This window comes from Leopardus geoffroyi, chromosome C1 (assembly GCF_018350155.1).
Source record: "Leopardus geoffroyi isolate Oge1 chromosome C1, O.geoffroyi_Oge1_pat1.0, whole genome shotgun sequence".
NCBI classification, from domain to species: Eukaryota; Metazoa; Chordata; class Mammalia; order Carnivora; family Felidae; genus Leopardus; species Leopardus geoffroyi.
Window position 1 is genome coordinate 136532617 of NC_059328.1, and position 23428 is coordinate 136556044.

At 36.8% G+C, this 23428-nt stretch overlaps 1 long non-coding RNA gene across 1 annotated transcript in view; it reads right to left on the bottom strand.

Annotated features, from left to right (window-relative positions):
* LOC123596749 overlaps window positions 1–12190 on the bottom strand; it is a 91223-nt gene extending 79033 nt beyond the window's left edge. Inside the window, exons 1-2 of the long non-coding RNA XR_006711847.1 lie at window positions 12103–12190; window positions 4242–4334 (exon numbers count right to left, since the gene is read on the bottom strand). This is a non-coding gene — a long non-coding RNA (uncharacterized LOC123596749). The remainder of the gene's footprint in view (window positions 1–4241; window positions 4335–12102) is intronic.
* Between the last annotated feature and the right edge of the window lie 11238 nt (window positions 12191–23428).

Genomic DNA, 23428 nt, shown 5'->3' on the forward strand with positions numbered 1-23428 from the left:
AGGCATGTCCATAGTAAAAGTTCCCATTGGGTTTGAGAAAAAGTGAGAATCCTTCTGCTTTAAGTGGATAAAATGCTTCCCTTACTCTTTTGTCTGATGCGCAGCAGTCAGTTCTTTGCCAAAGATGCAGAAAGGAGATCTTTGAGTGATTTAACCCAATGTTTGCTTGTCCTCACGTCCCTCAACCTTGGAGGTCCCAGGGCTTCAGTTTATTAATAACACTTTAATGTTAACAGAGAAGTCTCCTGTCAGTTGAGAACCAGTTTAATAAACTAGCAGAAAGTGATGTCCCACCAACCATGTTATGTATAAGGAAATTAAGACTGTGAAAAAACTCTGAGATAATACATGTACAGCACTCACTTTAGGGTCCGGCCCATAGGAAGCTGCTAGTGTACATAAAGCATAGTACCTCTGCAGGAATTTATACAGATTGGACATATAAACCGTCCATGGTGATAAGTTCGGTAACAGAAATAGGCTTGAGAGCAATGGAACAGCAAAGAGAGTTAGCACCTCAGTGTGGAGAGACTACCGAGAGGTTCTCAGAACACAGAACCCTAAGTCCTATGTGGGAGTTCAGCACACAGACCAATCATCACATTTACTGAATGGATGCACAGGAACACAGACGATTTCACCATGAAATTCAGATAACATGAGACCGCATTCTGATGCGATACAAATATATTTGATCAGAACTCCTTTTTTTCCCCTTTTTGGTTGAATTATAGTGCGTATTCAGTGGTTCTCAAAGCTGATGATTCATGAAAATAATAGAGGAGCTGCTAATAATCACAAACAGTAGATGCTGCACAAGTTCCGATTCCATTTCACAGATAGAAAAGAAGGTATGGTAGAGTAGCAAAGGGTTCCATGCTTTTAAAAGTCTCCCAGGTGTTTCTGGTTATTGGAAAGGTCTGGAAACCATTGGTTTAATACAGCTGTTCTCCTCACTGACTGAAAACTGGGATCACCTGAGGCATTTTAAAACTATCCAAACCTAAGCCCTGCCCTAGTCATCCATATTTCATTTTGTGAGTTCTCCAGGTAATCGTAATGTGCAGCCAAAGCTGAGGGCCACTAGTTGAAGCATATGGGTGTACTGCACTTAGCAAAAAATGGTGGGTGGGGAGATGGAGGGAATAAAAAATGTTAGACTTAAGAAGCACTGTTATGGAGGTTGTATTATGAATTATAAGTACTTTGAATCTGCTTTTGTTATTATTGTTTTACTCTCTTCTCAACTCCCAAAGCTTGTAAAGACATAGGGAAGGTAGATATTAATTGTGATGCTAGTTTCCACCAAGCAATTCAGCAGTGCTTGTAGCCTGCAGTGAGAAGAAATGAAGACACATTCTTCAAGTATCCCAGGCTGAAATGAAATACAGTCTCTGTTCTTTGGAAAGAAATAGTACAGCTTACCAAGTCCTTTTACCCTATAAATTACAGTGTGTGGCCAATCCCAATTAATGAATGTTCAATATTCAAAAACATGTTTTGGGGAGAATATCCTAAAATTTCAGAATTCTTTTCTTTTTTCTTTTCTTTTCTTTCTTCTTCTTCTTCTTCTTCTTCTTCTTCTTCTTCTTCTTCTTCTTCTTCTTTTTACTTGAGAGAGAGAGAGAGAGAGCATGCATAAGCAGGGGAGAGGGGCAGAGGGTGAGAGAGAGAATCCCAAGCAGGCTCTACTCTCAGCACAGAGCCTGGCACAGGGCTTGATCCCACGACCGTGGGATCATGAGCTGAGCTAAAACCAATAATCAGATGCTCAACCAACTGAGCCACCCAGGAATCCCCAGAATTCTTCTGTTGAATGTAATATGTCAAATTAATTCAAATTAATTTTAAAAGAAAAGAAAAAGATAGCTAAGGTGATTAATAAATCAAGTAATCATTGCAAACTGAAAACAAGTTTTTGCAAGTTTTGCAAGTTTTGAAACTCAAGGGGACATCATATTTTGAAAGGGATCATAATTCACTTATGGTAGACCTTTCTATTTTAACTACCTATATTCAATCACTAAGGGCTGGCTTTCAAATGAGGTATGTCCTCTGTGAGTCCTCATTTGGGCTGTTCTCATGGAAGATGAATGTTCTAACACTTTCCTTCAGTGTGAGCATTCATGGTTCTATGTCTGTTGTTTAGACCTGTTGTTAGAACCATAGACATAGAAATCCTTGAAGCCATTGAGTAAGAAGAAATTAGATATTATAGTTAAGATTGTTAGATAAATTTTGAATTAAGTTTGTGGTTCAAATGCTACCATGAAACAAAAATGTGAAGTTGTTTTCCAAAAGGTATATCTTCTGTAGTTCTGGAGAATTCGATAAATAAACTCATAAGTAGATACAAGCAATAGAAAAAATTTAAGTTTTAATATTTATGGCATGGGGGTTGTGGGAATATTTCCAAAGTAAATAATATATTTAAGATTAGTTAATGATAAACATTCTGCCATTCATCTCTCATCGAATTGGTATAATTCTTTTGTCCTATTTTTGGAGAAAATTTGCCAGTGGTTTCTCCATGGCAGCTGACAGAGCTTTAAAGTTAGAGAACCTTTGGCGTGTGTGTGTGTGTGTGTGTGTGTGTGTGTGTGTGTGTGAATTATCTGTTATTTATTTATGCAAGGTATTTTGTCTTCCCTCTAAGCAGTCTTTTCTTCTTATCTTACTCTGTTTTGGGTAACCTGAACATCTATCTGTGCAATAGCACTATTTTATTTTATTTTTTTTTATTTTTTTTTTTTAATTTTTTTTTTTTTTTAACGTTTATTTATTTTTGGGACAGAGAGAGACAGAGCATGAACGGGGGAGGGGCAGAGAGAGAGGGAGACACAGAATCGGAAACAGGCTCCAGGCTCTGAGCCATCAGCCCAGAGCCCGACGCGGGGCTCGAACCTGCGGACCGCGAGATCGTGACCTGGCTGAAGTCGGACGCTTAACCGACTGCGCCACCCAGGCGCCCCTAATAGCACTATTTTAACCCAACTAAAATCTGAGGGAGAATGACATTCTTTTTGGCTTTTGTCTGAACTTGATTTTGAGGTTTCTGTTTAATGAGAATACACTTTTTAAGTTTTAAAGCAAGGAAATACTCTTGTGTATATTTTGCGTTAAATGCCAAAAATCCTTTATATAGGTCATAGATGAAGCCTGAGTGTAGGCCATTAGTTAATAAGCAATCATATTTATACCGTATATCATTTATTTACAATATATGAATGTTTTATGTTGTGTAAAGATACTATAGCTGCTTCCTGGTTCATCTCTATGATGAAATTTCCTGCATAGTATTGTAGAGTATGGAGTGTGACACAAGTCAAATGAGTAGGAACAGTTATCAATTCATGACTGCTATCCCACCTCAACCCACTTATGATATTATTTCTCTTCATGGAACTCCTCATATCCCATTAAATAATTAAAGAGAAGGGTTGATTTATTTTGCTTTCCTATACCTATAATGACCTTGAAAGAGGAAGGCAAGAAGGGAAACAGAATGTTGATCCTGTTAATAACTACATGCAGTCTTTGACCGTGGTTTGCTCAAGCAAGAAAAGAGAGCTCAATTGTCTTCTTCCTTAGCAGGCCCCTTGGGGTGGGGACAGCACTCCAGCTTGGACTGAAAAAAGCATCCTTTTGTTCTCAGCAGGTGCCAGATTGTTTTTGACATATTGCCCATATATATGTTCGCAGGTGCATGTGTGTATGTCACATATAGAGAAGTTTCCTTTATAGAGAAACCAAATACCAGGTAAACCTTGAAAGGAAAATCAGATCATGCTACTCTGTGGGGTATAATCAGTATTCTTTCTTTCAAAGGACACATAAGTGCATACATCCTAACTGTCTCATAGTATTCTAGCATTGAGAATCTTCCCAAGATTCTGTATCATTGACTACTTTATATATTATTTTTATATTATACAACAATCTAAAAATAAATTCACAATATACTGTGAATATTGATAACAAGTCTTATATTTTGTGTCATACCACTTGGTTCCAACGGTTGTGAAATACTTGTAAACGTTTTTTTTTTTCCTCCTCAAAAATTTACCACTCTATCATGTTTGGGTAAAATGTTATTTTTGCTTTGATTTGGTTTTGTGTAAAATGAGATGTTACCCACTCAGGGAAATCAGGATCTAAAGTTTTACCTCCTCTCTGAAGCTTTGCTAGATATTGCTTATTCATTCACTTATTCATGTAACAAGTACACGTTAAATACTCACAAGTGAACTCTGTCCTTTCCCAGTAGAAAACCTCTACTGAACTTCTACTCCTGATGTTTATAGTTACTCTCGCCTCTTCTATAAACAAAAGCTCTGGAAAAAGCAAGCGAACAGATAAACAAACAAACAATAGCTCCAACATTTATACTATTATTGTAGTATTGCTGTCTTTCCCTAACCCACATTAATTTTGTTAAATTGCTTCTTTGTTTTTCATTTATTTTTCATTTCTATATTTTTTGTTGAAGTATAGATGATAGGCAATATTACACTACTTTCAGGTGTATAACATAGTGATTCCACAAGTCTGTGTGTAATGCTATACTTAACACAAATGTAGCTACCATCTGTCACCACACAACACTATTACAATACATTGACTATATTCCCTATGCTGTACCTTTTATTCCCATGAATTATTCATTCCATAACTGAAAGTCTATAACTTCCACTCTCCTTCACCAATTTGCCCATCCCCCACCCCTTCCTCTCTATCAACCATCAGTTTGTTCTCGATATTTATCCGTCTGATTCTGCCCTTGATTTGTTTTTGTTTTTCGATTTCACATGTAAGTAAAATCATATGGTATTTGTCTTTCTTTGTCTGTCTTATTTCACTTAGCATAATACCCTCTGGTTCCATCCATGTTGTTGCAATTGGCAAGATTTCATTCTTTTTTATGGCAGAGTAATATTCCATTGTCGGTATATACCACCTCTTCTTTATTCACTCATCTATCAGTGGACACTTGGGTTGCTTTTACGTCACTTCTTTGGATGTCTACCACAGTATTAACACACACCTCTCAGATGTTCATGGAATAGGAGGTCCTTCATAAAGCCTTAGGTCTCTACTATGCTTGTTATTATCATTATTCCTCATTGGAAAGTAGACCCAGAAACTCATAATGATGGGAACCTCCTGCACTCATCTCCTGGGGCTGCTGTAACAGAGTGGCACAAATGGGGAGGGTGTGGGGGCTTCAACAACAGAAATTTATCATGCCACACTTCTGAAGGCTGGAAGTCTGAGATCAAGGCACTGTTAGGGTTTGTTTCTTTTGAGAGCTGTCAGGAAGAATCTGTCCCATGCCTTTTCCCTAGCTTCTGGTGGCTTATTGGCAATCTCTGACATTTCTTGGCTTAAAGACACATCACCTCTATCTGTGTTGTCATGTTCACATGACATTCTGTGTGTGCATCTGTGTGTGTGTGTGTGTGTGTGTGTGTGTGTGTCTATGCCCAAACTTCCCCTTTTTATAAAGACATTAGTCACATCAGGTTAGGAGCCCACTCTACTCCAGTATGGTCTAAACAACTAATTACATCTGCAATGATCCTGTTTCCAAATAAGGCTACATTCTGAGGCACTGGGGGTTCGAATTTCAAAATATGAACTTTGAGGGGCACACAATTCAGCCTATCACACCTTCTTATCAACTGCAAATTGTAGAAAATTAGAGGGGCTGATTTACAAAATGACCTCTGTGTGTTTGTTCTTCACCACCTCTTCCCAGTCTTCTTGTAAACCCTACCGTGTCTGGTCAAGGCCTACATTTTCTCACAATTTTGAAGAGAAGCAAAAGAATATATACTCCATTAGGAAGGAAGGTGACTGGAGATTGTGTTTTGTTCAAGGAGAACGAACGCAGCTTGGGACACACGCTAACATCCCTATAGATGTGTTACTTTTGATCTTAAGTGCTTTAATGAAAAAAATTCTGATGGATAGAATTTTTATTGTTTATATCATAAAAGTATACATTCATGGTTACATATATAAGCTTGCATAAATGTGGTAGTATTATGCACATGCCATGCTTATTATGTTATTATTTTTGCCTGATTTGTATGATCCTAGAAGCCGTATGGTGAGGAGGGGACTTAGGAATGTAGGGTTGCTTCTCTGCCTTAGTAGGTTCATAGCTCTTTGGAGTTACTTATTGAGACACCCAAAATGACTCCAAAGAATTACTACTTGTGTTCAACTTTACGTGAAAACTGGATTATTCTGGGTTTTGGCATCCCATTAGGTTTTGGGTATTTGTCTTTATTTACTTCCTTGGGGATTCAACACCATAAGTAACAATTCAATAAAAATTTACCTTTATTTCAATTTTATAGATACTCGTATCTCCACTGCCTCCAGTAACAGCTGATCATGTTAGTACCAGGTGATTATGAAAAGATATTCTCCAAAAATGTTAAAATAATTTTACAAAACTGTTTTCTAGTTTGAACTTCGTGTATTGTCATTGATTGCTTGTGTGTGCATGTATGTGTGTGTGTGTTTGTGTGTGTGTGCACATGTGAGAAAGAGAGAGAGAGAAGATGAGAGAGAAATTAAGTTTACATGCCATTTACTGAGAATTACTGAAGCCACAAAGAAGGATGCTTCTCTATGGATTTTTTTTGTTTTCTTTTGTACATATCTAAATTCAGTACATTTGGCGATTTTGCATGACTCTGTGTCCACCCAGGAGTAAAAAAATATCTAGCGCCTACAGTGTTTATCCTGTTCATAACATTTGCATTAAAAAGGGGGGCACACTGGACTCACATGAATGGAGTTACAGTATAAGGGATTGTTTCTTGCATTGCAATAAACCGATGGTTGAAATCTGTCTGACTGGAAACATTTCAATGGAAAATGAGGCTGCAAGTTTCTGAAAACAATTCCACCATACACAATGCTTGGCGGGTAACAATGATTGTGTTAGGTGAAGATCTTAGAAAATGTGTGTGCGTGTCTGCAAGCAGTTGGATAGTTCTTTTCCAGTTCTTCCAGACAGATTGGTTTCACTACATTTTTACAGTTTGAATGATTTTTTTTTTCAAGATAAGATACCACCAGTCTAATACCTTTTCTGGCAGTGAGCAATGAATGTCTTCTCAATAGTTTTGGAGTCTGTCTTATTGTTGTATCTTATAAATGGTATTAACATGGAGTATAAGAACTAAGAGAGAACTAGGGAATACATTTTGTAATATTTCACAAGGTCTTCTGGAAGCTTAAGAAAGCTAAGAAAATACTCTTGTAAAACTTGTCCCCTGACCCAAAACTTCCGATCCCCATCCCAGTAGGTTAAACCACAGATTCTGAACTAAGCCTGAGGTTTCTCATTTTATTTTCAGCTTTTAAGATTTGCATAGTTAAATCTTTGATACGAACAATGAAAGGATAGAACGCAAGCTTCTTTAAGGAACATGTGCTCTGGGTTTCTTTCTTTGTTTGCTAAATTTATAGAGCACCTTTGACCTAAGGTCTAGGACACTTTCTTAGGTCAGCTCCATCCCCACCTTTTTAAAATTGATCACTTGTGATGTAATCTGTGAATCACCCCAGCGACTCCCTCTGAGCTCCCACTGGCATCACGCACTCACTGGCTGCTCATGTCAGAACCACAGAAAACCACAGCATGTCAGATCTATGCAATGCCAGCTCTCCGCGGAGAAAGACATCCGTCAATGTCTTATTGCAACCGATGCCCTCTTTGGGAATTTTTGTTGTAAAATGATGGCCAGGAGACTAATAAAAAAAAAAAAAAACCTACACAACCACAAAAAGGTGCAATTGGTTATTATTTTTGCCCCTGTTTATTTCCATCGAAAAATGAGTATCTGAACAGAAAATGTGCGTTGTGTTACTTCTTTAATACTCCTGTTAAAAGCCACACAAATCTTCAAGAAGAGACCCGATCCAGTTGAAAGCAAGTAAGAAGAGACAAATCAGGGGTCTGGGAAAGGAGAGTGATGGCCAAGCCAGAGCAGGTTTACTTCTCAGGGCAAAGCTACTTTTCTGATGAGTAAGCTTTTCTCCCAAGCCCCTCGGTTTCAAAAAAGGAAGGATGATGGAAACTGCTTTGGTTAATTGTCAGCTCACACCTTTCTTTAATGAGTTTCCTAGAAGTTTATGGTTAGGTTACCCTGGTGACTCAGGTAGGGTTTCCGTCAACTCCAGCTGAGGCTGTCAGAATAGGAAAATGGGGGTCCATTTTCTGATTAATGAAAATAATAATTATGTACAGATGAAAGCAAAGAGAGAAAGCAAAGAGCTTCCATGTTACTTTAAACAAAGAAGAGTTAAGGCCTTATCTTAACTATGCATTGGCACCGCAATGCGAAATGGTCATGCAAAATTAATTTTTAATGTGTTCAATTTATATTAAAAATTTCTGCAAGTGTGTGAATTTTTTTTCCAAGGCTGGAGTGCTACTTCATTTACAATATTCCCTGAAGGTGTTTTTTTTTAAAGAGACTCTTAAACTGAAGCCATTTTAAGGGTTTTATGAGACATTATGTGAGCTTTCATATGCAAGTTAGTCGTTAAGTACCAGATATTATATTCTGTAATATGCTTAAGTGATATTAGAGGCTGTATATAGCCTGCAGTAATGGCTATTGCTGCTTTTTTAATTTATCAAGAAAATGTTGCTTAAATAAGGAGCAAATCAATGCTGGGTTGTACAAAATATAAATGTAAGGAAGTAACGGTATTTTTTTATATACTTGCTTCTTCCAGCTTCACTGAAAGGGAAAAATACAACCTACTTTCAGGACGTACACTGACAGAAATTGTCAAAAAATAAAATCAAATAGCATATTTAGAATTAGAAAGCTGCTAAGAATACATAGAATGACACTGAACAACGGAGATCCACTGCGACTCCACTGGTTCATGATGGATATAAAGATGAATTTTATGCCCTTGATAATTGTTTTTTGTATGCTTTCTGGCATTCAGACAAAGTAAAATCTCTTACTTGGATTTAAACCAGTTAAGGCTTTGACTATTCTGCCTACAAAGGGAAATATTTGTATTAAGCTGGATTCATTGGTCAAGCTTTGAAAAGCATGGATAAAGCCCCCACCTGGTGAGCAAAATTGACTTAAAAAAAATTAAAGACAGATTCTTGGGCAAGGCTCCTCCCACTCTGCATCCCAACCACCACCACCTCCACCACCTATTTCAAATGTTGATAATTCTGTGGATGGAGGTTTACACAGTCTTTGAACGTGGTCCTAAATGGAATTTTTTGTTTGTCAAGAAATACGACATGACCTGTTATTGACAAGCTATCTACTGTATCCAAGGGATTATCATTACGGAAACACAGAAGCTGGGCTTAAAAATAAATCACGTCTCACTCAAATGAAATAAAGACTCTCAAAATAGTGAATAACCCTAAGTAAAACAAAGATTGTCTCAACCTGGCAGTATGAAACGTATGTTATACTTACATTTTCATATTAAAAGCAAATGATTCCTTAGTTGAGATTATTCCCTTGAACATCTCTCCCCTTTATGGGCTTTCTCAACACACTTATATATATCTTTTGGGTTTCTTAAATAGTATCTTAAATATCATCAATGTGCCGTGGAAATTTCACACTTTAAACAACTCACATTACTCAGAATACCAAAAAAAGAAAAGAAAAGAAAGTTCAATTGAGTTTTTCTTGACACTGTATTTTGTGAGACAAATAACAAAATAACAAGCCAATATACAAAACAGCTTTTGGAGAATATTGTAGGCTCAGTGTATGTTTTGTCCTACCATATCTAAAATATAGGTTAATGATTATTTATTAATTTTTACTTTCATTCCACAAACGTTTACCAAGCCCCAACTGCACTGACATAATGTTCTAAGAGCCCCTAAGCTTCCTTTAAAATCATCAACTGAGAGAGTACATTATATTCTCTATAATTTCAATGATCACTGTATTTTTAGTTTCCTAATTCTTAAAGAATGATAATAAAACTCTTTTATATGAGAGATAACTATCAAATAATCAGCATGTTTGTTTTTGTTAGAGCACTCCACAGCCAACACTTTCTTGAGTTTTCTGCTGCCTTTTCAATCTTGGGATTAATCTCATTTAAATTTACTAACTATTCTTATTATCTTTTTTTTTTTTTTCTTAATGTCAACATGGGCAGGCAGAGTTTTCTATTTGCAGCCCCCTCAAGCTATAAAACCTTTCCTTGTATTTGCAAGTTCCCTGGTCCCCCTGGGCTCCAGGAAAGCCAAAGCTGCGTATTTGAAAGAAAGACAATCTTCCAGCTCAGCCCTCTGCCTTCCTTGGCCCAGCTGCAGATCTCCTTCGTTCTCCACTTTGCATTATGATTAAATACATTTAAAATCAAAATCATCTTTTCCACTCGCCTTCCCTCTCCCAGCTGCTGATTCCCACCCGATCCTTCTTTTGGAGTCAGAATTAATACGAATATTTAAAATCAAAATCATCCTCTGTTTCCTTGCCCTAGCCTAGCAGCTGCACATTTCTGCCCCCGGTACTGTTCTCAGTCTGTGGCTCCCCGAAATGTTTCTCAGAAAAATAATATGAAGTTGGCTTTTCCTGCCAGAAAGCCTAGCTTTCATGGCCCTCATTTTAACCTGTTTTGTTTTATAAGGGTGGTGAACATGATCTTGCCAGAAATGAAGTGTGTCAAATTGTGGGTGTGGTACGTCAGGGGGTAAGCTTGATTTATATTAATTAATAATAGTATAGCATGGCATGGGGACTGTCTGTGCCATTCATTCTTGCAGAACATATTCAAACACATATGTACGCCCTGTCCGTTTGTGACCAATGCAGGAAAATAAAATGGAATAGAGCTTAGCTCTACCAGATCTTAAAATAAACATGCAGGAGAAATAAGCAAATAAAGTTTTTTGGCAGAGAGTTTATTTATTTAGCAACAGTGATGTAGTTGCTTACACTTTCTACAAATGTTTTATCTCTTTTTCCGTAGCACCTGTCCCTGAGTGAATAGAACCACATCTGTCTCATCTTGGCATAAGAAGTACACATCTACATCTGTGAGTGATGATTCCATTTTTGAAGGAAACAGTGTATACTTTTGCACTCCTGCAGTCTGGTAATATATATGTATGTATGTATGTGTGTGTGTGTGTGTATATATATATATATATATATATATATATATATATATATATATTGCACAATGGATTTTGTGTCTTGTAGGAAAGCTTCTAAATAGTGAATAGGAATTTTGGAACTGGTACAAAAATATTGAATTTGCAATTTAGGAAAGCTACGAATTTTACCTGTATCTGTGTATGCATGTTGTACATGTAAATGTATATGTTATCAGATTAGCACAAAATATCAGATAAAGAATTCACTTAGTAGAAGATAGAATGTACAAAAGAAAATAGTTTAGCAAACACTTCAGTATTTTACAAGCTCATAAGATGGCAATGGTGTGCACATTGCTTCAGAAATATTTTCTGACAGAAAAAGATTAATTTTAGGTAGGGAAGAATTCAGGGTCTTAATTGATACCAATTAGAGTTACTGATTGTGATAATTTAGGGCATTTTGTATTTCGCACACTTCAATTTTAATACAAATAACCAATCTCTATGCAGAATCCTCTAATAATTAATGGAAGGGTTGAGAGGAGGTGGAGGGATTTCGGAAGCCGTATCTTCAGACAGAGCCAAAGCAAAAAATACAGTTCGGAAGACGCACTTTCTTTCCCCGAAACCTACCCTCATTGCTGTGGTCTCTGTGTGAAACCACAAATGTGGCTTTCACCCTTTCTTTCTCTCTCTCTCTCTCTCTCTTTTCTCTTTTCCCCAAATCCACTCTGATCTCCTAGTCCTAGTTCATTTCATTCCATGCAATCTGCCATCATTTCTTTTCTGGATTCGGCCGAAGCTTCCAAATTGACCTCTAAGCCTCAAGATTACCTTCTCTCCAACCTCTGCTCTCACTGCGCCCAGAAAGAACATTACAGAACTTTATCTCTGGGAATGAATTTCCCTGCTTAAAACGGTCCAATGGCTCGCCATTGTCCTCATGAGAAAGCCCAAACCCAAACTCTCACCTGGTTTAGAAGATTCTGGAATAGTCTTTGCGAGGCGCCGGCAGCCTCGCCTCTTTCCACTTCTCTCTGCCTTTCCCCACCCACCACTACTACCTCGAGCCATTGCTGAATTATTTTCACTTGTGAAAACCCTTCCCGTGTTTTTCTCTCTTCCTCCTCCTCCCCACCTTTGAGCTTTTTCTTACATGTTACTCCTTGAATCTGCAACACTGTCTCCTTCTACCCCTTCCCTGCCAGCCCCCCACATTACTTTTCTGAGCAAAATCACAAGGGGATGGGCAGAGCTCTGTAACACTTGGGAAGTCCGCGCGTGCAGGAATTATGAACTCAAACTTCATGAACTTCCCAGTTTTGTAGTTTTGGTGGATACGCACTTACTGTGTGCACAACACTGACTTAGGCACTGTGAGACTACTGCTAAAACACCCCCGAAGTTTGATGATGCACTTAGGAAAATCTGATATAGGCACAGCATGCTCATATACAAAATAGAAATGACACAGGGAAGATGTACAGGAAACAAATTATTTTGCTGTTTGGCCAAGAGTTAAGTTAAAATTTGTTTGACATCTTATTATACTTTGATATGCCATTACCTGCCCCCCCCAAAAGAAAACAGCCAGGTTTTTTTTAATAATGCTGATATAATGATTTGAGTCTTTTAAAGATGATCCTTTAGGTGATCCCATAGTCTCCCTTGTTACCATTTCCCTAAATTTCCCGGGTCCCACATTTTTGAATCTCAGCTTTATTCCCTTCTGCTTCTCTGGAAGTCTATTTGTTTTTTCTTGATCACTTCACGGTGGGAAGCAAGAACAGCTGCGCTCCTAGGCTGCGTCTGTTCATTTCACTGGAGTCCTGTATCGCACCTACCTTTCAAGTAGCATTAGGTGCGCGAAGGAAAAACTGAGTCTGCAAACTTCACTGGGTTTTGTTTTTATTTCAAGCACGCTGCTTGACCCAGCGCGGTCGCTGCGCTGCTGCATCACCATCTATCTCCTAACATTCCCTGAAAACCCCTGATTGCTTTTCGTTCTATACCTTGCTTGGTATCTTGAGTTGGACATGCCTCGGGGCTGCCGCAGCGCTGACCATTGGCACACACGTTTCTAAATACTTTTTTTTTTTTTCTCCCTTTCATCTGAAGGCGAGAAGAGCAAGCTGCATAATTTACAATCACTTCCTGGGTGGCCACACCTTCCCCTCTCTCCTGTCTGGCCTCACCCAGCTGCCATCTGTTCTCCGAAGCACCCCAGGCCCTCCTGTGTTTGACAATGAACTGCAGTGTTACTCGCAGAATGAGCTGTGATAAGAAATCGGAAATTCTTTCTCCATCCATAGTGTGTCCAATTTCCTGTGTTTTGTTGGTTGTGGCCAGTTTGTATATATAGGTACACTTCTAAGTTTCCTTTTGCTTAGTTTTATTCCAAAAGAAAAAAAAAAAAAAGACTTCTTAAAAATCAACCAAGATGGTTATTTAATGTGTATTATTTATTGATAGGACTCTGGATATTAGATAAAAATAAAGGCAGGCAGTTTTTAAAAACTGCCAAGACAATAAAAGGAGTTGTTTCAATCTAGTGGGAAAAATTATAAGTTTGGGGAAACTTTCAAAATATGTTACTCCATCACTCTCAATGGAGTGAGAGTCAATGGAGTCTGGATTTAGATGCTTTAAAGACACATGTTAAAAAGAATATAGGTGAGAAGGATTTTTATCTATTGGATATGCTTTCTCTTCCTAATTTTAGACATGCCTATCATTTACAAATTCCCCAAATTTGATTTGATTTGATTCCTGCTGTTTGGTTTGGAGTTAGCATTATTATCTAGACAAAAAAATCTGCAATAAAATACTTAATAATGAACAATGAGCACTTAAAAGTTGCAGTAGATACTTTGGGTCAAGTCTTTCATACTCAACATAATTTACTTCTGAGGGGAAAAGCAGCATAGTGCATATAAGTACCACATATACATGTTCCTAATTAGTGATTTTTAACCTCAAAAATATTGATTTCAATGGACTCAAATTTATACTCAAACCACAGAATTGATCCATCAAATTTTTTTGAAAAAAATCTTGTATTTCTTGAATGCTTCACTATGTTTTTCCTTTTATGGCACTTCAGATAACCAGTAAAAATTTAAAATGATTTGCATTCAAATTCTGGATTGAGGAATATAGTAAGAAATAATCTTAGGCCCATTGTGTGTGTGTGTGTGTGTGTGTGTGTTTCTTTTTCAGTTTCAGCTAAGTTGTGCTTTTGAAATGTTGAATGCGTATTTACGTTAGTTGTCTGTAACTTAAGGAAAGGAAATGGTAAAGAACAGGAAAAAAATTAAAATCAGGGCTATATTAGTTAAGGCTGGAAAATATTACAGTGTTCTAAAAGTAAAACCCTTCTATTTGTGCCCATGAAATAGTCGTCATTTGATATTGGATGCACCAGTAGTTTAAGTGCAAATAGCATATATCTACTAGTATATCCAATAAGGCATTTATAAACTAGCTGAAACTCCAGTGACATCTCGAATCATAGTTAACTATATAGGGTTTATTAGAAATGTTCAATATTTATTTCCTCGTTTCATGACTTCTAAGATTTAACTGCAATTCATTTTCTCTTGCTAAGGTCTACATGGTTAACTGAAGTCCTGTGCCACTTATTAGGTATGTAGCTTTGGCAGATTAACCTAATTCCTCTAAGTCTCAACTTCCTCTTCTGTAAATGGAAATAATATAAGTTCTACTTTGATCAAAGTGGGTCAGCAAACCATAGCCCCCAGGCCAAATTCAATGTGCCACCTATCTGGGGGCAGCCCAGGTGCTAAGAATGGTGTGTATATTTGTGATGGTTTATAAAAACAAAGAAAACAACAACAAAAGGAATCAAGACCATGTAACAGAAACCCTATGTGACCACAAAGGCTAAAATATTTGCTGTTTGGCCCTCTATAGATATGTTTTCCAACCCCTAAATTATATCTCAGGGTTAGCTTAAAGATTAAGTGAGATAACACATGTAAAGAGCTTGGGGGGATACTGGGTGTATGGAAAGTGCTCAGTAAATGTCACTTGTTAGTGTTTTTAGTAATATTTATCAGGAAATGATATTAATATTCTTAACAGGCCCACTGATTGGTCAAGTCTCATTTTCTTCTGGGTCATCTCTTTCTCTGTCCTATTGTAAATACTATCTTGTGTTGGATAAAACTGAAAGCCATTCTTTTTTGGGAAGATGTAAATGGTTCTACTTTTTAAAGAAAGCTTAACAATGTACATTTTCTCACTTATTTTTATTAATTTATTAATTAATCTTATTGTTTTTTAATCCAACTCTGATGCGAGGAGCTGTATCTTGGGAGAAGGGAAGTCTGGAGATATGTTCATAAAAACATGTCAAAGATCACTGGAAAGGAAATCACTTAATGTTCTCTCTTTGTGTGTGTGTTATTTTTATTTTTCTTGCAAAAGGAAGAATGTTACTCACTTGATTTCTCCTTTTCTGAAGAGAGTCTTCAATTTGGAAAGAGTGATGTTTTCCCAAAGGGATGAAAAAAAAAAGTTGGAAGGAAAGATACTAAAGGGAAATAAGTTTATTGTTTTGTTTTGTTTTACCTTCAGAGAATGCAGAGCATTAAATCCCATGCTTTCAGAATGCCCTGGGAATCTTACAAAAACCCACCACAAACTAAGGTTCATACAAGTAAACATCCCTTCCTTCCTTAAGCATTAGATTAAAGTGTATTAAAAAAAATAAACCTTTGTCAGCAGTCCTGATAGTGGAATGCTATGGATCCCAGCCAATGGGTCCTTGGGAATGCCATCACAAGGGGACCTAGCCAGCTGAGGAACGCTGCTATGGAATCCACTCAAGGCAGTCTTGTTTGGACTCAAGCTTGAGTTCAGCTAAGTGTGTGGGAAAAAAAAAAGAAATGAGGATACCCTCCACAAAAATAAATAAATAAAGTAGGAAAACCAGTAGGGGTTCAAGTTAAAAGGGAGGGCGTTATAAACAGACCCGATTTGGTCAGGCAACAGCAGGATTCATGAAAGCCATGGGTGGGTAGAGATGAAATAGGCCATGAATTCTCCACCAAATTCCTGTGTGAACAGGATTTTGGCTTTCTTACTAGGGCTTTCCTTGTTTCTCCACATCTGGATAGCCAAGTCACAGGATTCTAGAGTCCTCAGCTAAAAGAATTATCACAAGTCTATGAACACTGAATAGTAAAGGACATCCATTGGGCTTCTTATTAAGCACTAATGTGTGAACATTTTTATTACAAACTTTTCCACAGAAGGAAAGAAAAATGATGGATTGTCTGCATTTTTAATAAGATGGAGAAAATAATCCCATCTTTCCATGATTTGGGTGTTCATGTCAAGTTCTAAAAATGTAACCATGGCCAGTCTCCGTAAGTCAAAGCAAGTTTGAGAAGAGGGAAGATGGCGTCAGAGGACGCCTCACAGATAGCAATCAGATTCCAAAAGAAGTGAAGCAGACAGAAGCAAGAGGGTCTTGGCAGGTCACAGAAGGTGCCTGCTAGAAGGCCTATGGGAAGAATCTGTCCTAAAGCCTTGCTGGATAAGGTGAATCCCTATTGGTGTAAATCCTTTTGAAGGGACAAACTGAAATCCCTCTAATGGCTGCTCCATCTATCCCATGCACTTGCACTCCAGATTCACACAGTTCCTAAACTGAAGAGCAGATGTACATTTCTGAAGACCCAGGACTTTCCTTTATTGCTTTTCACCAAATCTGACTTGAACTCCCGGGATGATTCTTAAAAACTCTTCCAGTTCAAAACGATCCCCTTTGGAGAGATTTTAAGATAACCTCACTAATCAACTTGGTAACAGTAGTTACTTGTTTTCCAGACTGTTACATAAACAGACCAGCTAAAGCTCATTTAAAGTTTTGATATTGTCATGTGATGTCATTTTATATCCTGAAACCTTATTTTTATCTGCAATGCCATCTATCCTGGTTCCACGCCATTGGCCTGGCAAATGTTACCCAAGAGACTTGTCTATTAGGAGACGCGAGGCTATTCCTCCTATTACAAATATACCAATAGGGACAGAATAGGGATACTGAGAAGAAATAAAATGGCTGGTGCACTCACCTAATACTAGAAATGGTGGCCTTTTGACATGAGAGCATTTTGGAGCATTTCAAACCTGCTGGTAACCTCTAACTTATCTATATGTGTTGCTTCTATATAAAGAGAGTTCCAGGAATCGTCTGGACTCATGTCAAACATCTTAGCAAAAAATATTTCCTACTAAGCCCTCCTTGAGAATCTGAAATATGCCTCCAGAAATACCTCAGAGGCTTTTGCTTTAAGAAAATTCTTTCTCCCACTACGTCATTAAATATGCTAGAATATAACCAAGTTCTAAGATGCTAAATATTGGGTTGTTTTGCCTTTAAATGTCCGCATTTCCCGTCCCTTAAAAACATGTAAGAAACTAGGTGTTCCTTCAACATAAAACATCCGTGAAATGTTCACATTGGCCAAACACTTGAGAAAATGATGCTCATTTCTGAAAAATGACAAGTTGCACTAGCATGTAGGGCCTGGCGGCAGGTACTCGAAGCAATCAACCAACAAGAAAGAACTGCCTGTATGTTCTGTGTGTGTGTTCGGTGAACACCAGGCCAGAACTGGAATGGTCTGTCAGTATCCTTGCAAGATGCAAACCCTTTTCTTTCTTTCTTTCTTTCTTTCTTTCTTTCTTTCTTTCTTTCTTTCTTTCTTTCTTTCTTTCTTTCTTTCTTTCTTTCTTTCTTTTTTTCTTTCTTTCTTTCTTTCTTTCTTTCTTTCTTTCTTTCTTTCTTTTTCTTTCTTTCTTTTCTCACCTTTCCCTCCTGTGCTTCCTGCCTCTCTTCTATTTCCTTTGTGTAATTTTTCCCCTCTTGTTTAAATTTTGTGATGTAAAAAAGCAAGGCTTCCTGCTTAGAGATTTGAAATTTAAAAAACATTTCTATTTCTTAACTTTCATTTTCTAATATGTTGCTGTGATCCATGAACTTGTAAGATAGTGGCGCTTACAAGTGCCAAAGACAAAAAGAAGACAAACATTTATTAACTGGTGGCTGAGTGCCAGGAATAGAGTGAATCATTTCTACAGATACTATTGTACTTAGTGGTCACACTGAATCCATGAGGTAAATATCACTTTTTTCTTTATCAAGTGAAAGGAAAAATTTTAAATTAAAAACACACCCAAGATCTTGGAGTTTGTAAGTAGCAGAGGTGGATAGGAATCTAAGTCTGTTCAATTCCAAATTGTATGCTCTTTCAGGTAAATATACACCAGAAGGTGAGGTTTGTATGAGTGTGCAGGCAAAGGAATATTGGGAAACTCCGTGTAATATACACTTCTTATTTCTTAGTATCATAAATATGTTAACTTCTGCTATGTGCTAGGCTCTGTGTTAATATCACGAATGTGATGCTGAACAAAAAAGCTTACTTCTAGTAGGGTAGACAAAGAATGAATAATTCAATAAGTAATAATTTCATTATTAATTACTTCTGGATCATGCCAGGAAGCAAACAAGGTGAGATGCTAGATAGTAATTGGGAGGTGGGGGTCACCTATTTATATCAAGTGGACACAGAACATCTCTCTAAGGAGATAACATTTATGCTGAGACCCTGAAGGATAAAAAGGAGCCAGCCTTGCCAAGAGTTAGAAGATGAGTGTCCCGAGTGGAGAGAAGAGAAGACCAGGGTGGAAGGAACAAAGCAAACAAGGGGGAGAGGCAGACATTATGAGATTGGGAAAAATGGCAGGAGTCTGAGGATGCCGACATGTATGTGCACCTTAATACATTTAGTGTTTATTCCAGGTGTAGTGGAAGGAATTGAAGAATTCAATACAGAGTAGTGATATGATATGATTTGCATTAAAAAGACATCTATCTGGCTGTTGAATGCATCTCTCTAGCCCTCTAGGAAGTAAAATATATCTAGAAGTTCCATGTTATAAGACATCCAAGAGGATGGAGGCAGAGTATAAGTTTTACTCTTTTTCCTTGTTTCAGATCCATTACTTAATTTGAATGCCATTGCTTTCTCTTATACATGTAACAGTGGAAACGTGACAGGTTTGTGATATATGAGATTACAAGATTTATTTCAAAATGCCATTGTCTCTCTCTTGTCTGTGTGGGAGTAGATAAACAACAGTGATCACCTTTCTGCTGGTCAGGGCCTCTGCATAATTTATGGGAAAGAGCCACTACAGTTGTTTAGTGCCACAGTCCTGCCGATAACATTATTTATTGATTAAAACATGATGTAGCATAGTTGGTAAGAGAATGGTCCTGGAACTACATTGCTTTAGTTTGAATTCTGGCTCTACCAATTACTTGCTGGGGATCCTTGGGTGAGTTAGTCAACTTTTCTATGTCTCAGGTTTCTCCACCTCTCACATGGAAATACAAATATTATCTAATAAAAACTCTGCGTGGGCACCTGTCTGGCTTAGTCAGTAGAACATGGGACTCTTGATCTCTGGGTCAGGAATTCAAGCCCCACGTTGGGTGTGGAGCCTACTTCAATAACAACAGCAGCAACAATAACAAAAATGATCATATCAATAGATGCAGAGAAAGCATTTGACAAAATACAACATCCACTCACGATAAAAACTCTCAACAAAATGGGTTTACAGAAAACATACCTCAACATAATAAAGGCCATATATGAAAAACCTACAGATAACATCATACTCAATGGTGAAAAATTGAAAGCTTTTCTCTAATATCAGAAATAAGATAAGATAAGGGCTCCTGTTTGTCTCAGTTGGTTGTCTGACTCTTGATTTCAGCTCACATCATGATCCCAGTGTTATGGGATCAAGCCCCATGTCAGGCTTCATGCTGAGTGTGAAGACTGCTTAAGATTCTCTCTCTCTCTCTCTCTCTCTCTCTGCGCCAAATAAAAAGAAAAAAAAAAAAAAGAAAGAAGAATACAAGGATACTGACTCTTGTCATTTTTATTCAGCATAGTACTGGAAGCCCTAACTCCAGTAATCAGATAAGCAAAAGAAATAAAAGACATCCAAATTGGTAAGGAAGAAGTAAAACTGTCTCCATTTGCAGATGACATGATCCTATACAAAACACTAAAGATTCCACCAAAAAATTACTAGAACAGATAAGTTCCATAAAGTTGTATACAGAAAAATTAGCATACCAAAATCTGTTACATTTTTATATACTAATAATGAAAACAGAAAGAGAAATTAAGAAAAGAATTCCATTTACAGTTGTACCAAAAAAGAATAAAATACTCAGGAACAAATATAACCAAGGAAGTGAAAGACCTGTACTCTGAAAACTACAAAAAAAAAATGGCAAAAGGAACTAACGATGACCTAAACAAATGGAAAAATACATCATGCTCACAAATTAGAAGGATTAATGGTGTTACATTGTCTATCCTACCCAAATAAATCTACAGATTCAATGCAATTTCTATCAAAACACCAGAAGTATTTTTTTCACAGTTCTAGAACAAATACCCCTAAAATTGGTGTGGAACCATAAAAGACCTGGAACAGCCAAAGCAATCTTGAGAAAGAAGAACAAAGCTGGAGGTATCACAATCCCAGATTTCAAGAGGTACTGCAAAGCTATAATAATCAAAACAGTATGGTATTGGGACAAATATAAACATACAGATTAACAGAATAGAATAGAGAGCCCAGAGATAAGCCCACACCCATGTGGTCAAATAGTCTACAACAAAGGAAGCAAGAATATACAGTGGGGAAAATACCGTCTTTTCTCTAAATGGTGAGGGAAAACTGGACACCTACATGTGAGAATGAAAGAGTGAAAGAATGAAACTGGGCCACTTTCTTACACAAAAATAAATTCAAAATGAATTAAAGACACAAATGTAAGACTTGAAACCATAAAACTTCTAGAAGAAAATGTGGGTATTGATTTATTGGACATTGGCCTTGGCAATATATTTATGGACAAGTCTCCTCTGGCAATGGAAACAAAAGCAAAAATAAACTGTTGGGACTACACCAAGATTATAATCTTTTGCACAGGAAGGAAACCATCAACAAAATGAAGAGAACAACCTAATGAATGGGAGAAGATATTTGCAAATGATATCTGATAAGGGGATAATGACCCAAACTTATAAAGAACTCATACAACTCAACACCAAAAAAAGAAAAAAAAATTACAGCAGAGAACAAAAAAAAAGGGAACAGAGAACTTAAATAGGCATCTTTTTTTTCCAAAGAAGATATACAGATGGCCAATAGACACAGGAAAATATGCTCAACATCACAAATCGTGAGAATAATGCAAATCAAAACCACAATGAGATATCACCTCAGTTAGAACAGCTAGTATCAAAAAGGCAAGAATAATTGTTGGCAAGGATGTGGAGGGAAGGGAAACTTTGTGGACTGTTGGTAGGAATGTAAGTTGGTGCAACCACCATGGAAAACGGTATGGAGATTCATCAAAACATCAAAACATAAAAAAATAGAAATACCATGATTCAGTAATTCCATACCTGGGTATTTACCTGAAAAAAAAACCACTAATTAAAAAAGCTATATGCACTATGGTTATTGCAGCATTATTTACATATCCAAGATATGGAAGCAACCTGTGTCCATCAATAGATGAATGGATAAAGAAGACTATATATATATATATATATATATATATATATATACATATATATATATTACATATATATGTACACACTACATATATATATATGCACACACATATGTATACACATATATACACACACACCATGTATACATACAAAGGAATATTACTCAGCCTTAAAAAAGAATAGGAACTTGATTTGCAATAACATAAGTGGACCTAGAGGGTATCATGCTAAGTACAATAAGTCTGACAGAGAAAGACAAATACTATGTGATTTCACTTATATATGGAATTAAAAAAAAAGAAATGAACAAACACACTGTTAAATACAGAGAACAAACTGATGGTTGCTGGAGAAGAGGTAGGGTAGGAGTGAGAAAAAGGTGAAGGGGATTAAGAGGTACAAACTTCCAGCTATAAAATAAATAAGTCATGAAGATAAAAAGTACAACATAGAGGGTATAATCAATAATATAATAACACTGTATGGTGACAGATGGTGACTGGTGAGCATAGCATAATGTATAGAATTTTGGACTCACTGTGCAATTCACCTGACACTCATAATATTATGTCTGTTATGCTTCAATAATAGATTTTAAAAATAATAATATCTGTCTCATGTGATTATTATGAGGAGCATAGCACTTGGAACAATGCCTGGAACTTAGTGATGAATTAATAAGGGCTAACTGGGTCTAATATTGTCAAAATAGAGCAGGGATAAGGTTTGCTCTTAGAGATAGTTTACCAAGACTTCTATTATTTATCCCTTTGCAAGTGAGCAAGAAGTTAAATCATCCTCTTCCAATATGTGTTTATCAATGAAGTATTTATAGGTCAGTGAGTTTGAGGATATTGGGACAGCTACTTGGAAGAAAGGGAAGAAAAATAAAACAAGACTTTGAGAAACATCAACATTTAAGAAAAGGAAGGAAGGGGCAATAAAAATAGACCACCGGAAAGAATGTTCTAAACAGGTAAAAGGATAGGCAAAAGTAGTGATAGAGAAACAAGGGATCACAAGCCAACATTGATAAAGAGATCAGCGTGATGAAGGTTGAAAATAGATCTGCACTGATTGTACCATTAGGACAATATTGACTTTTGCTCAACTGGCCTTGGATAAACTTGCAACAAGAAATTTGTTTGTAGTCAGTGTTTAAAACCTAAATTTAAGGTGAGAATTATGAACAACTCTTCTGATGGGAAAAAGGAAGGAGAGAGGGGAAGTGATAGCTTTGGAAGAAGGCTGGAGTTGTGAGAATGAGAACACAGTTGTCATGTGGGAATATAATGTAATGGAAATATACATATCATATATATATATATATATCATATATATGATATATATATCTTAAAAATTAAATATAATGTAATATAATGTAATGGAAATATACATATACATATGTATATATAAATATACATATATATAATATATATTAAAAATATAATGTAATGGAAATATACATATCATATATATATATCACATATATGATATATATATCTTAAAAATTAAGAATAAGATTAAGAATAAGAAAATAAAGAATATATATATAAGAGTATTAGGAAGGCAGTTAAGAGCATCCTACCTGGGTTTGTACCTCATCTCTACCATTTCCTAGCTGTAACCCCCGGCATGTTGTTAGGGCTGT